The sequence below is a fragment of the Globicephala melas genome, chromosome 4, assembly GCF_963455315.2.
Source record: "Globicephala melas chromosome 4, mGloMel1.2, whole genome shotgun sequence".
In the NCBI taxonomy this organism is placed as follows: Eukaryota; Metazoa; Chordata; class Mammalia; order Artiodactyla; family Delphinidae; genus Globicephala; species Globicephala melas.
The window spans coordinates 106,043,965-106,060,088 of NC_083317.1; the positions used below are offsets into that span (position 1 = coordinate 106,043,965).

Sequence of the window (16,124 nt, forward strand, 5' to 3'; positions counted from 1 at the left end):
TCTGGTGGGAGTACTAGCAAGATGATTACACTCTGGATATATAAATCAGGTGTAAAGTAATGGGGTGGGGAAACAGTTAATTTATATTAGGTATGCAGGAAAGGCCTCTTTAAAAAGATTATGCTTGAACTAAGGACCTAAATAATGAGAATGAGAAGCCATATAATAAGATCCTGGAGGAAGTGTTCCAGGCAGAGGCAACAGCAATTGCGAAGATCCTAGAGGATGGAAAGAACAGTGTGGCTAGAGCATAATGAGTGGTTAGAGATAAGCAGGAGTACAAGAGCCTCTGGGACAAGGTAAGGAATTCAGTAAGAAGTCACTGAAGGGCTTCAGGCAGAGAAGTGGCATAACATGACTTACATTTTAAGAGATCCCTCTGGTTGCTGTGTGGATAATGGTTTGTAGGAAGGGCAAGAGTGAAGGTAAGAAGACCAATTAGGAAGCTATATACCTCAGCTGGAAGATGATCGTGGCTTATTTGTGTCAGTAGAGACATCAACCCATTCAAATATGAATGGAAATAAATAAAAGTGAAATAATTGTTATATTTTGAACTTAATTTTTAACGTGTGGAAATGTACTTTTTTCTTTTGTTCTATATGTGCCTACATAATATACCCAGTTTTGCCTCTTAGTCCACAAAGCCTAAAACATTGACTAGCTGGCCTTTTAAAGAAAAAGTTTATTAAACCCTGACTGTGAAGAAAGTATGTAGAAATTGAAAAATGATGGACTCAGATAAAAGCCTTGAGCTGCTTCAACACTGGAAGAAGCAGGAGCCAGCAAAGGAGTGGCCATTGAGATAGAATTACAGCAGATCAAGAGAGGAAGGTATTTCAAGGAGGAGGAAGAAGGGGGCCCGGGAGAAGAAGATTAAAGATGGAGTAATAAACTGTGCTGAATACTGCTGAGAAAACACGTAAGATGATAAAAGAGAGGTGTCTACTGGATCTGGCAAAACAGAAGTCACTTGACAAGAGCAGCTGACTTGACAAGAGCTGTTTCAGTGCAGAGGTAAAAACAGAAACTCAAATGTGTTGAAGAGTGAATAGGAGATGAAGTAAAAAAAATAAATAAAATCAACTGATATTCTGAGCAGAGAAATGCAGAGCAGAGAAATGGTATAGAGCTGTAAGACATGAGAGATCAGTAGAGGGTTAAGGTCTTTTTGTTTTAGTTTGTTTTGGTTTGATTTTGTAAAATGCTGGTAAGAACTATCCAGTAGAAGGAGGAACTGATCCCTGGAAAGAGTACAATTAGAAGAAGTAATTGGATTCAGAGCAAAAGATAAAAACAAGGACACTTCATCCATTTTCATAGGAAAAAATGAAACTTATTTGGGTAAGAAGGGAAGTGAAGACAGAAAGTAGATGATGGATAATGAACAGTGGTGTGTTTGATGGTCTCAGTAAGGTCAAACATTTTTATAGGGGATACTAGAGTAAATGACCTCGAAATGTGGGAGATGGTAGACAGAGAAAGGAAAATATGCTAACAAGACTTGACTGGGGTTATAGCTGGTGATAATGACAAGCTTGTTAACTTTTCAAGATGTGACCATAGGAGTAGGCAGCTTAGAAAGAAGAGGCAAAAATGGTTGTGAGAACACAGAGGTATGAGCGATAAATAATGTTATCATTGTTAGCAAATGCTTGAATATTTCCCCACAAATATCTGTTGGTCAGAATGTTTTACACAATGTACATAGTACAATGTATGTAAATGAAAATATTATAACTACTCTTAAAATATAAAATTGAGAATGTCCCTCTTAATATTATTTCTTATTAATCTAAACACATACCCAAACTTCTCAGTCCACTGAAATAGCAATGAAGCTTTTAGAACTTCCATGGAGACATCAGGTAATATAATAACAGGTTTTCAAAACTATTTGTATACAGCATTTCTAAAACAGACCACATACTGCAAAGTGTTGGAAGTGAAAGATGAATAAATTAGATTTATTATACCCATCATCTACTTTTCATATGTTTGAATCTACATCTAATAGAAAAGTTTACAGAAAAACTAAGTATTGAGAATGTAGACTGACAATCACAGTCCTTAGAATCTATATTTCTGATGAAAAGTAGGCTTCCCTATTTTGAAGGACTGGCATGTTGAGCTCTACAAAATTGCCTGAGGCAAAGCGATAAGCATAGGAAAGGCATCTACTTTATGAAACCTTTGTCCTGGAATAGACCCTATGAATCTTTCAAAACAAAGGAGTTCAAGTTTGCTGTTCAGAACAATACACTGAACATAAAAAATTACTAATGACTTATGAACTCCTAATGTAGCATGAATCATGCCGGCAACACTAGGATATTTGTTTCAACAAATAGCCTATTTTATTTTATAAACTTCACCAGAATATTATCAACAGCACTATTAGAAAATGGAAAGCTAATGAAATTAGGAGTCAGCACCGGCATACTGCACACTGTGTTTCTCATCACTCTAATGCAGAATCTAATGGATGAGAGATCCATCTTTTAACAACAACAAAAAAAAAACCAGCGTGTAAAACTAAAAAAATAGACTGTCATTTGACAAAGTTATCAGAGAATATTTTACTACCTAAATTCAATAAACTGCATTAGTGGAACCAGTTTCTTTTATAACAAAAAAAGAGCATACTTCCTTCTTGTCTTTTATTATAGTTCAAAAGCCTGATTATCTTAACAGTTTGTTTTCTGTTAGCAATATCTGAAAGTAGAAGACGACTGAAAGATTAGAGGATTATAAATATTTTCTTTCTATAAAGATGTTTTCCTGAGTCTGTAATAGTCAGAGGATATTATAAATACTGGATAACATCAAATTTACAGAAATCAATACTTTTCACAAACACTGGGTTGTCTACCTGTGAAATATAGCTTTTAATATCTAACCCTGATTTTATTTGATATCATGACCAAATATTTTTCTGAAAAGTAAATGGTTATTAGCGATTTCTACTATAGTTCCGTAACAGCAAAGACAGAATCTATGTCTAGGTGATTACTGTATGTTTTGATTCAGTTATCTGCAGGGTGTCTGCATGGTACTCTAACTATTTAAAGCCAGCAAAAAAGATTACAGCTCACACTAACTGGATTTTCACAGCTCCCTATCATTCGGCTTGAATTCCTCATGGGCAGATTAAAAGGGCCAAGGCAAACAATAGACTTTCTACAAGGTGGTTACTGAAAAAAAAAGAAAAGAAAAGGAAAAAGTATCTCCTTCTTTTATGGTCAAAACAGCAAAATTATTTAAGGAAGCACATAAAAACAAAGTTAAATGTATATAGAGGTAAAACTCTGTGTGTTGCCATATAATAAATCTAAATCAAGAAATTAATAGGATCTGAAAGAACTGTAGTTTTCATTCTGAAATCTGTAACATAGATTATATGACTTCAGAATTCAAAGATGGCTAGGTAGGGTATCAGGAAAACAGAATTGGAAGGACCTTGATCATTTAGTCTAACTTAACTGTTATAGTATGGATAAACAGACTGAGGCCTAAAAAACTCACTGGCATTTCCAAGTCAACTACTGCCAGATTACCAAGGTTAACTGTATAAGTATTTCATATTCTTTTCCACTTTGACTTAACCACCTTCTCACTCTCTACTAGTTTTTCACCTTCACTCACTTCAAAGGTAAACACTTCCCAATCTGTGATTAGCCTTGCTGGGTGAGCCCTGGATAAAAAGCCTTCCTTAGGTATTATCTCTTCTAATCCTCATCCAATTCCAGGAAGTAGTTATGTTTATCATAGCCATTTTACAGATAAAGAAACCAAGACTTCAAGAGATTAAGGGACTTGCCCAAGATCATATAACTAGTAAATGGAAGAGCTGGATTTAAAATCAGGTCAACAATCAGGTATGAGCTATTAAGCACTGTGCTGCACCTAGCTTCTCTATTAGCTTCTTTTCCTCAATTTCATGGATAAGCCCCACTGGTTTACATTCTTCTCTCCACTCACCATTGATTCACACAACTCATCAAAACTCCATCATTAGTGTCTCCACACTATTGTTTATTATTAAATACGTGGTTAGTTTCTGAACCCAAGTCTTAAGTAAGATCAAGATCCAATTAAATGACATTCTTTCTCCACTACCACTACCTTAATGAAGGCTTTTTTGAGAGAGTCACCACTCTCTCAACATTACTTACTATAAGACTCCTCAACGGTCTCTTGGTCTTTAATCCATTCTCCTTGGTGCCACTTCTCTGATTTAAAATCCTTCAAGTCAAAACTCCTCTGGCACCTCCTCTTATATCCCCTTCTTACATTTTTCTTAAGCCAGGATGAACTAAAGATCCCAAAAAGAAAAATGAATTTTAAAATATATATTTATATTTGATTATAATTCTTCTTAAAGAAACTCTAGAAGAAGATATAATAAATAAATATAATGACTGGATTTTGTGGGGGAGTAGGAGGGAAGGAATTAGGTGGATGGGGGACAAAGTGGAATAGAGATTCTTTACTGTATGTATACCTTTATATAATCTCCAATTTTGAACTATATACTACCTATTCAGAAAGGGAGATGAAAGGGGAGGGGAGAAAGAAGAAGGGAGAGAAACAAAACAAAAAGAAAAAAGAACCAACAAAGCTAAATGTCACCCTCTTCTTTCCAGAATGCACCTTCTGTTCTGTCTGACAATAAAATGGTAGTTTCACCCAGAAAGGGGGGAATAAAAATGGTTTCCCAAACACACTATGATCCCTCTTGCCTTAATCCTTTCATTTTCCCCTCTCCTGTCTACTTCCTTTTCCATGTTCTTCCAGATGGCTTAGGTATCAACAACTCTAGAAAATCTTCCTTGACTGGGCCCATTTTGGGTTAAGTGTCCCTCTGATATGTTGCCCTAAGCATCTCTCTGTCACAGCACTCACACTACATTGTTATCATCTATTTACGTGTCTGACTTCCAAACTAGATGGAAGTTTCTTGAGATCAAAGAACATGTCATCCATTTGTGCAATATCCAGTAACTATAACAGTATCAGACACATTTTAATAGCATCCAAAGTGATCCACAGCACATTGCATTTATTTTTGCTATGGCCTTTGGGTAAGGTCCAGAAGTCATCATGATTTAATCTTGCCATACGAGAGATATTGCATTGGTCACTACCGCCTCCCCTTTATAGGTCATTATAGTTTTCAAATTCCAAGTGAAATACCTAAAGAGTTAAAGATAAAAAGGAATTGAAAGCCTAATACTCCAGGCTAGAATTCTGAATTCTGCACCTACATATCCTACTGGCTACTTTATCTGTCCTCTTGAATGTTCCAAAGGCTCCTCACACTCAATACATTCAAAGTAAACTTATGATCTTGTACCTCATACCATGGTCTCTTCCAGTGTAATCCTTCAAAGGTCAGTAAAAATGTAACAGCATCATTTCACTGAGCAAACTGGAAAACTACTGGTTATCCTTAACATCTTCATCTCTTTTACTAAACCAAATCCATCATTAAATACATAAATATCTCTCAAATTCATCAACTTTACTATCTCCATACCAAATCCCTGGTCCAAGCTACTATTACATCTCTCCTAGACTACTGTGCTACTTATCTGGTTTCTTTGCATTCACTCTTACCCTCTGCAATCTGTTTTCTACACTGCAGCTAGAGTGATCTTTTCAAAGCATTAATCTGACCACATTACCCATCAGATTAAAACACTTCAAAGGCATCCTGTTACTCTTGAGATAGAGACCAAAATCCTTAACCAAGTTTACAAGGCCCTGCAGAGTCTAGCCCCTATCTGCTTCTCCAGCCCCATCTCATACTGTGCTCCCTCTCCTCTCCATTCTAGCTACTCTGACCATCTTTCAGTTCCTGGTCATATCAGTCTCCCTCCCATCCAGGGACCTTTGTTGATGATGTTTCCTCTGACTATAATGTTCTACTTCCTTTCCTTAATAATTTCTATTCATCCTTATTTCTTCAGGAAAGTTTCCTTGACTGTTCTAAGTCAATGCCTCCCTCCCCCTCAATTACATGCCATTTAACACTATGCATCCCTTATCCTTGACACTAATCATTACTAAAATTTTACATTTACTTATGTAATTCATAACAACTATTTTGCCAAATGGACCATAAACTCCATAGAGTCAGGTACCATAACTGTTCACCATGCGATGTCCAAGACCTAGCTCAAATAAATATTTGATAAACAAGTGATAGAAGGGAGGCAGGGCATCTGTTAGGTGATTATACCTACACTATATTCAGTCACCAAGGTCCTTGCACATGCAAAAGGTAAAGACTCCATACCAAGGTAATTAATTTAATGTGAGAAGCCTGATCATTATATTTTAAGGGTTATTCTAAGACATCCCCCTTTCCCCTTCAATCTCAGAATATTATACTCTTCTTCATTCAAAACTGGTGAGCTAATCTTCCACCACAAAAAGAGACTTCAGAGGCCATTTACTCTATCCCTCTCCTTTTAGAGCTAAAGAATATAAACCCAGAGATGTTAGTAAGTGAACAGCCCAAAGTCACACACAACTTTGGAGAAAAGAGCCAGAACTAGAACCTAAATAAACTAGGCTAATGTTGTATCTACTATATCTACCCTGGTGACACATCATGGATTGGGCGCGGGGGGGGGGGGGGGGGGCGTATACAGTACTCGTTACTAATTTACAATCTAGTAACCTTATAGGTACAAGTTGGTGTGATCATACATTCTAATTCTGGGTTGAGAAAATGTAGTAACCATAATTATACTTCCAAAGGGCCATGAAAAAATTATATACTTAGTAACTGCATAGCTCTCATCTATGAGATGAATTATTTGAAATCAGTTTCTTAGACATCATCAGAAGTGGAAACCCAAGGGAAATTTTTTAAACTTAATTGCTTCATGGATGTGAGAAACCTTTGGACGGAGGGGTCATGAGATTAGCTTTGGATATGCTGTACTTGAGGTTCTAGAAATATCTAACAGGTAGACATATGGATTATCGAAAGTTCAAGAACAGTTCTGACCTACTGAAGACTTGGATAATAGGTTCAAGGACAGGAAGACTGTGAGCCAGATGCCAGTTTTCAGTGAAAAAGGAGTAATGGCTAGGAAAGATACAGCAGCAAAAGGAAGGAAAAAAAGTTTTATGATGAATGACACACACTCAGAGGAATATATTTTAATTTACTCTATTTAAAATAAAGGGTGGAAGAACAATCATTTGGAAGGGAGAATGGAAACTAAGAAGGGTAACAAATTCACCTCCTGACACTAAGGTACAGAGGACATAATAAAATAGGATGGATATTCAGATTCTAGTGATAGTAGACTAAGTAAATCCAGATCATTTCTTTCTCTAAAAACTACTACAACGACTAGGAAGTTTATTTTAAAATATCTATGGTTTGTTTGATGGCATCTAAGAGTTAGAAATTCAAGTACTGAAACTACATTTTTATCCCAGATTGCCCTCAGAGGCAACAGAAATGGACCCATTGGGACTACACACAATGAAGTCATAGAATATAAAATAAATAAAGTTAGTAAGTTATAAACACACCAATTAGAAGAGTTATTGCCACAATGGATATCAAAAATCCATCTATATGTAAGAGACTCATTTCAAATATAATAATCTAGGCATGTTAAAAATACAAAGATGGAAAAGATATACCATGCAAACACTGGTAAAAAGTTATATGTAGTAGCTATATTAATATCAGACACTGTGTATTGTGCAGCAATAAAACAGCCAAGAACAAAGAGGGGCATTATATAATGAAGAAAGACATAATCTTAAGTATACATACACCTAACAAAAGGACTCAAAAAAGCACAACGCAAAAACTGAAAGGAAAAATAGACAAATCCAGGATCACTTCTCTCTCAGTAACCAACATAAATAGTAGGCAGAAATAAGCAAGAAAACAGAATACAATAAGTATATCAACTAACTGGATCTAATTGCCATTTATTCAACACATGACCCAACAATAGCAAAAAACACATGGAACATTCACCAAGATATACAATATCCTGAGTCATAAAACAAACCGTAACTAATTTACAAAAAAAAAAAAAAAAAAACATACAAAGTATGTTCTCTGATCATAATGGGAATGAAACTAGAAATCAATAACAGAAAGATACAGACAAATCTCTAAACACTTGGAAATTATACGTCTCACATCTAAATAATCTCTAGGGCAAAGGGGAAGTCACAGAAAAACAATTGAAAAAAAAAGATTACAAGGAGACTAAACAACATGCTACTAAAAAAACAGTGGGTCAATGATGAAATAAAAGAGGAAAGTGGAGGGGAAGATTGCTGAAGAGAAAGACGTGCAGATCATCTTCCTCCCAACAAATACATCAGAAATACATCTACACGTGGAACAACTCCTTCAGAACACCCACTGAACGCTGGCAGAAGACCTCAGACCTCCCAAAAGGTACAAAACTCCCCTATGTACCTGGGTAGGGCAAAGGAAAAAAGAATAAAAAGAAGAGGGACGGGACCTGCACCAGTGGGAGGGAGCTGTGAAGGAGGGAAGGTTTCCACACACTAGGAAGCCCCTTCGCGGGCGGAGACTCTGGGTGGCGGAGGGGGAAGCTTCGGAGCCACGGGAGAGAGCGCAGCAACAGGGGTGCGGAGGGCAAAGCGGAGAGATTCCCGCACAGAGGATCAGTGCTGACTGGCACTCACCAGCCCGAGAGGCTTGTCTGCTCACCCGCAGGGGCGGGCGGGGCTGGGAGTTGAGGCTCGGGCTTCCCACAGAGCCCAGGAAGAGGACTGGCAGCGTGAAAACAATCTGAAGGGGTTAGTGCACCACAGCTAGCCGGGAGGGAGTCCAGGAAAGTCTGGACCTCCCTAAGAGGCAAGAGACTTTTTCTTCCCTCTTTGTTTCCTGATGCGCAGGGATAGGGGATTAAGAACGCTGCTTAAAGGAGCTACAGAGACAGGCGCGAGCCGCGGCTAAAAGCGCGGACCCCAGAGACAGGCATGAGACGCTAAGGCTGCTGCTGCCGCCAGCAAGAAGCCTGTGTGCAAGCACAGGTCACTATCCACACCACCGTTCTGGGGAGCCTGTGCAGCTCGCCACTGCCAGGGTCCCGGGATCCAGGGACAACTTCCCTGGGAGAACGCACGGCATGCCTTAGGCTGGTGCAACGTCACGCTGGCCTCTGACGCTGCAGGCTCGCCCAGTACTCCATGCCCCTCCCTCCCGCCACCCCACCCCGGCCTGAGTGAGCCAGATTCCCTGAAGCAGCTGCTCCTTTAACGCCATCCTGTCTGAGCCAAGAACAGACGCGCTCCGAAGACCTACACGCAGAGGCGGGGCCAAATCCAAAGCTGAGCCCCTGGGAGCTGTGAGAACAAAGAAGAGAAAGAGAAATCTCTCCCAGCAGCCTCGGAAGCAGCGGATTAAAGCTCCACAATCAACCTGATGTACCCTGCATCTGTGGAATACATAAATAGACACCAAATCATCCAAAATTGAGGAGGTGGACGTTGAGAGCAAGATTTATGATTTTTTCCCCTTTTCCTCTTTTTGTGAGTGTGTATGTGTATGCTTCTGTGTGAGATTTTGTCTGTATAGCTTTGCTTCCAACATTTGTCTTAGGGTTCTATTCATCCGTTTTGTTGGGTTTTTTTCATAATAATTATTTTTTATTTTAATAACTTTTTTATTTTACTTTATCTTCTTTCTTTCTTTCTTTCTTTCCCTTCCTTCCTTCCTCCCTTCCTTCCTTCCCTCCTTTACACAACAAATCATCCCAAATTCAGCAGGTGGACTTTGAGAACAAGATTTATGATTTTTACCCCCTTTCCTCTTTTTGTGAGTGTGTATGTGTATGCTTCTGTGTGAGATTTTGTCCGTAAAGCTTTCCTTTCACCATTTGTCCTAGGTTTCTATCCGTCCATTTTCTTTATTTTCTTAATTATTTTTCATTTTAATAACTATATTATATTTTATCATACTTTATTTTATTTTACTTTATCTTCTTTTTTTCTTGCTTCCCTCCTTCCCTCCTTCCTTCCTCCCTCCCCCTTCCCTGCTTTCTTTCTTTCCTTCTTTCTTTCTTTCTTTCTTTCTTTCTACTTCTACTAATTCTTTCTTTCTACTTTTTCTCCCTTTTATTCTGAGCCATATGGATGAAAGGCTCTTGGTGCGGCAGCCAGGAGTCAGTGCTGTGCCTGTGAGGTGGCAGAGCCAACTTCAGGACACTGGTCGATAAGAGACCTCCCAGCTCCACATATCAAACGGCGAACATCTCCCAGAGATCTCCATCTCAACACCAGCATCCAGCTTCACTCAACGACCAGCAAGCTACAGTGCTGGACATCCTATGCCAAACAACTAGCAAGACAGGAACACAATCCCAACCATCAGCAGACAGGCTGCCTAAAATCATAGTAAGTACAAAGACACCCCAAAACACACCACCAGACGTGGACCCGCCCACCAGAAAGACTAGATCCAGCCTCATCCACCAGAACACAGGCACTATACTGTCCCCACCACCAGGAAGCCTACACAATCCACTGAAACAACCTTAGCCACTGGGGACAGACACCAAAAACAACGGGAACTACGAACCTGCAGCCTGCAAAACGGAGACCCCAAACACAGTAAGATAAGCAAAATAAGAAGACAAAAAAACACACAGCAGATGAAGGAACAAGGTAAAAACCCACCAGAAAAAACAAATGAAGAGGAAATAGCAGTCTACCTGAAAAAGAATTCAAAATAATTATAGTAAAGATGATCCAACATCTTGGAAATAGAATAGAGAAAATGCAAGAAACATTTAACAAGCACTTAGAAGAACTAAAGATGAAACAAACAACGATGAACAACACAATAAATGAAATTAAAAATACTCTAAATGTGATCAATAGCAGAATAACTGAGGAAGAAGAACGGATAAGTGACCTGGAAGATAAAACAGTGGAAATAAGTACTGCAGAGCAGAATAAAGAAAAAAGAATGAAAAGATCTGAGGACAGTCTCAGAGACCTCTGGAACAACATTAAATGCACCAACATTCGAATTATAGGGGTTCCAGAAGAAGAAGAGAAAAAGAAAGGGACTGACAAAATATTTGAAGAGATTATAGTTGAAACTTCCCTAATATGGGAAAGGAAATAGTTAATCAAGTCTGGGAAGCACAGACAGTCCCATACAGGATAAATCCAAGGAAAAATATGCCAAGACACATACTAATCAAACTGTCAAAAATTAAATACAAGAAAACATATTAAAAGCAGCAAGGGAAAAATAACACACAAGGGAATCCCCATAAGGTTAACAGCTGATCTCTCAGCAGAAACTCTACAAGCCAGAAGGGACTGGCAGGACATATTTAAAGTGATAAAGGAGAAAAACCTGCAACCAAGACTACTCTACCCAGCAAAGATCTCATTCAGATTTGATGGAGAAATTAAAACCTTTACAGACAAGCAAAAGCTGAAAGAGTTCAGCACCACCAAACCAGCTTTACAACAAATGCTAAAGGAACTACTCTAGGCAATAAACACAAGAGAAGGAAAAGACCTACAATAACGAACCCAAAACAATTAAGAAAATGGGAATAGTCACATACATATTGATAATTACCTTAAAAGTAAATGGCCTAAATGCTCCCACCAAAAGACACAGATTGGCTGAATGGATACAAAAATAAGACCCATATATATGCTGTCTACAAGAGACCCACTTCAGACCTAGAGACACATACAGACTGAAAGTAAGAGGACGGAAAAAGATATACCATGCAAATGGAAACCAAAAGGAAGCTGGAGTAGCAATTCTCATATCACACAAAATAGACTTTAAAATAAAGATTATTAGAAGAGACAAAGAAGGACACTACATAATGATCAAGGGATCGATCCAAGAAGAAGATATAACAACAGTAAATATTTATGCGCCCAACATAGGAGCACCACAATACATAAGGCAAATACTAACAGCCATAAAAGGGGAAATCGACAGTAACCCATTCACAGCAGGGGACGTTAACACCCCACTTTCACCAATGGACAGATAATCCAAAAGGAAATTAAATAAGGAAACACAAGCTTTAAATGATACATTAAACAAGATGGACTTAATTGATATTTATAGGACATTCCATCCAAAAACAACAGAATACACATTCTTCTCAAGTGCTCATGAAACATTCTCCAGGATAGATCATATCTTGGGTCACAAATCAAGCCTTGGTAAATTTAAGAAAACTGAAATTATATAATGTATCTTTTCCGACCACAACGCTATGAGACTAGATATCAATTACAGGAAAAGATCTGTAAAAAATATACACACATGGAGGCTAAACAATACACTACTTAATAACGAAGTGATCACTGAAGAAAACAAAGAGGAAATCAAAAAATACCTAGAAACAAATGACAATAGAGACAGGACGCCCCAAAACCTATGGGATGAAGCAAAAGCAGTTCTAAGACAGAAGTTTATAGCAATAAAATCCTACCTTAAGAAACAGGAAACATCTCAAATAAAAAACCTAATATTGCACCTAAAGCAATTAGAGAAAGAAGAACAAAAAAACCCCAAAGTTAGCAGAAGGAAAGAAATCATAAAAATCAGATCAGAAATAAATGAATAAGAGATGAAGGAAATGATAGCAAAGATCAATAAAACTAAAAGGTGGTTCTCTGAGAACATAAACAAAATTGATAAACCTCTAGCCAGACTCATCAAGAAAAAAAGGGAGAAGACTCAAATCAATAGAATTAGAAACGAAAAAGGAGAAGTAACAACAGACACTGCAGAAATACAAACTATTATGAGAGATTACTACAAGCAATTCTATGCCAATAAAATGGACAACCTGGAAGAAATGGACAAATTCTTAGAAATGCACAACCTGCCAACTGAATCAGGAAGAAACAGAAAATATGAACAGACCAATCACAAGCACTGAAATTGAAACTGTGATTAAAAATCTTCCAACAAACAAAAGCCCAGAACCAGATGGCTTCACAGGCAAATTCTATCAAACATTTGGAGAAGAGCTAACACCTACACTTCTCAAACTCTTCCAAAATATAGCAGAGGGAGAAACACTCCCAAACTCATTCTATGAGGTCACCATCACCTTGATACCAAAACCAGACAAGGATGTCACAAAGAAAGAAAACTACATGCCAATATCACTGATGAACATAGACGCAAAAATCCTCAACAAAATACTAGCAAACAGAATCCACAGCACATTAAAAGGATTATACACCATGATCAAGTGGGGTTTATTCCAGCAATGCAGGGATTCTTCAATATACGCAAATCAATCAATGTGATAAACCATATTAACAAATTGAAATATAAAATCCATATGATCATCTCAATACGTGCAGAGGAAGCTTTCGACAAAATTCAACACCCATTTATGATAAAAACCCTGCAGAAAGTAGGAATAGAGGGAACTTTCCTCAACATAATAAAGGCCATATATGACAAACCCACAGCCAACATTGTCCTCAATGGTGAAAAACTGAAAGCATTTCCACTAAGATCAGGAACAAGACAAGGTTGCCCACTCTCACCACTCTTATTCAACATAGGTTTGGAAGTTTTAGCCACAGCAATCAGAGAAGAAAAGGAAATAAAAGGAATCCAAATCGGAAAAGAAGTAAAGCTGTCACTGTTTGCAGATGACACCATACTATAAAAAGAGAATCCTAAAGAGGCTTCCAGAAAACTACTAGAGTTAATCAATGAATTTGGTAAAGTAGCAGGATACAAAATTAATGCACAGAAAACTCTAGCATTCCTATACACTAATGATAAAAAATCTGAAAGTGAGATCAAGAAAACACTCCCATTTACCATTAAAACCAAAAGAATAAAATATCTAGGAATAAACCTACCTAAGGAGTCAACAGACCTGTATGCCAAAAATTGTAAGACACTGATGAAAGAAATTAAAGATGATACAAATAGATGGAGAGATATACCATGTTTTTGGATGAAAGAATCAACATAGTGAAAATGACTCTACTACCCAAAGCAATCTACAGATTCAATGCAATCCCTATCAAACTACCACTGGCATTTTTCACAGAACTAGAACAAAAAATTTCACAATTTGTATGGAAACACAAAAGACCCTGAAAAGCCAAAGCAATCTTTTATTTATTTATTTATTTATTTATTTTATTTTCTTGAAGTACGCGGGCCTCTCACTGTTGTGGCCTCTCCCGTTGCGGAGCACAGGCTCTGGACGTGCAGGCTTAGCGGCCATGGCTCACAGGCCCAGCCGCTCCACGGCATGTGGGATCTTGCCAGACTGGGTCATGAAGCCGTGTCCCCTGCATCGGCAGGCGGACTCTCAACCACTGCGCCACCAGGGAAGCCCCAAAGCAATCTTGAGAACGAACAATGGAGCTGGAGGGATCAGGATCCCTGACTTCAGACTGTACTACAATGCTACAGTAATCAAGAAAGTATAGTGAGCTTCCCTGGTGGCGCAGTGGTTGAGAATCTGCCTGCCAATGCAGGGGACACGGGTTCGAGCCCTGGTCTGGGAAGATCCCACATGCTGCGGAGCAATTAGGCCTGTGAGCCACAACTACTGAGCCTGCGCGTCTGGAGCCTGTGCTCCGCAACAAGAGAGGCCGCGATAATGAGAGGCCCGTGCAATGAAGAGTGGCCCCCGCTTGCCACAACAGGAGAAAGCCCTCGCACAGAAACGAAGACCCAACACAGCCATAAATAAATAAATTTTAAAAAAAGAAAGTATGGTACTGGTACAAAAGCAGAAATATAGATAAATGGAACAGGATGGAATGCCCAGAGATAAATCCACACACATATGGTCACCTTATCTTTGATAAAGGAGGCAAGAATATACAGTGGAGAAAAGACAGCCTCTTCAATAAATGATGCTGGGGAAACTGGACAGGTACATATAAAAGTATGAAATTAGAACACTCCCTAACACCATACACAAAAATAAGCTCAAAATGGATTAAAGACCTAAATGTAAGGCCAGACACTATCGAACTCTTAGAGGAAAACATAGGCAGAACACTCTATGACATAAATCACAGCAAGATCCTTTTTGACTCACCTCCTAGAGAAATGGAAACAAAAATAAACAAATGGGACCTAATGAAACTTCAAAGCTTTTGCACAGCAAAGGAAACCATAAACAAGACAAAAAGACAACCCTCAGAGTGGGACAAAATATTTGCATATGAAGCAAGTGACAAAGGATTAATCTCCAAAATTTACAAGCAGCTCATGCAGCTCAATAACAAAAAAACAAACAACCCAATCCAAAAATGGGCAGAAGACCTAAATAGACATTTCTCTAAAGAAGATATACAGACTGCCAACAAACACATGAAAGAATGCTCAACATCACTAATCATTAGAGAAATGCAAATCAAAACTACAATGAGATATCATCTCACACCAGTCAGAATGGCCATCATCAAAAAGTCTAGAAACAAGAAATGCTGGAGAGGGTGTGGAGAAAAGGGCACACTCTTGCACTGTTGGTGGGAATGTATATTGATACAGCCACTATGGAGAACAGTATGGAGGTTCCTTAAAAAACTACAAATAGAACTACCACACGACCCAGCAATCCCACTACTGGGCATATACCCTGAGAAAACCATAATTCAAAAAGAGTCATGTACCACAATGTTCATTGCAGCTCTATTTACAATACGCAGGACATGGAAACAACCTAAGTGTCCATCTACAGATGAGTGGATAAAGAAAATGTGGCAAATATATACAATGGAATATTACTCAGCCATAAAAGAAACAAAATTGAGTTATTTGTAGTGAGGTGGATGGACTTAGAGTCTGTCATACAGAGTGAAGTTAGTCAGAAAGAGAAAAACAAATACTGTATGCTAACACATATATATAGAATCTAAGAAAAAAAATGAAAAGTCATGAAGAACCTAGGGGTAAGACGGGAATATGGACACAGACCTGCTAGAGAATGGACTTGAGGATATGGGGAGGGGGAAGGGTAAGCTGTGACAAAGTGAGAGAGTGGCATGGACATATATACACTACCAAATGTAAAATAGATAGCTAGTGGGAAGCAGCCGCATAGCACAGGGAGATCAGC

At 38.4% G+C, this 16,124-nt stretch overlaps 1 protein-coding gene across 4 annotated transcripts in view; it reads right to left on the bottom strand.

The window, feature by feature from the left end:
• RSRC1 (arginine and serine rich coiled-coil 1) overlaps positions 1-16,124 on the bottom strand; it is a 451,220-nt gene that overhangs the window by 297,368 nt on the left and 137,728 nt on the right. The gene's annotated exons all lie outside the window — the stretch shown is intronic.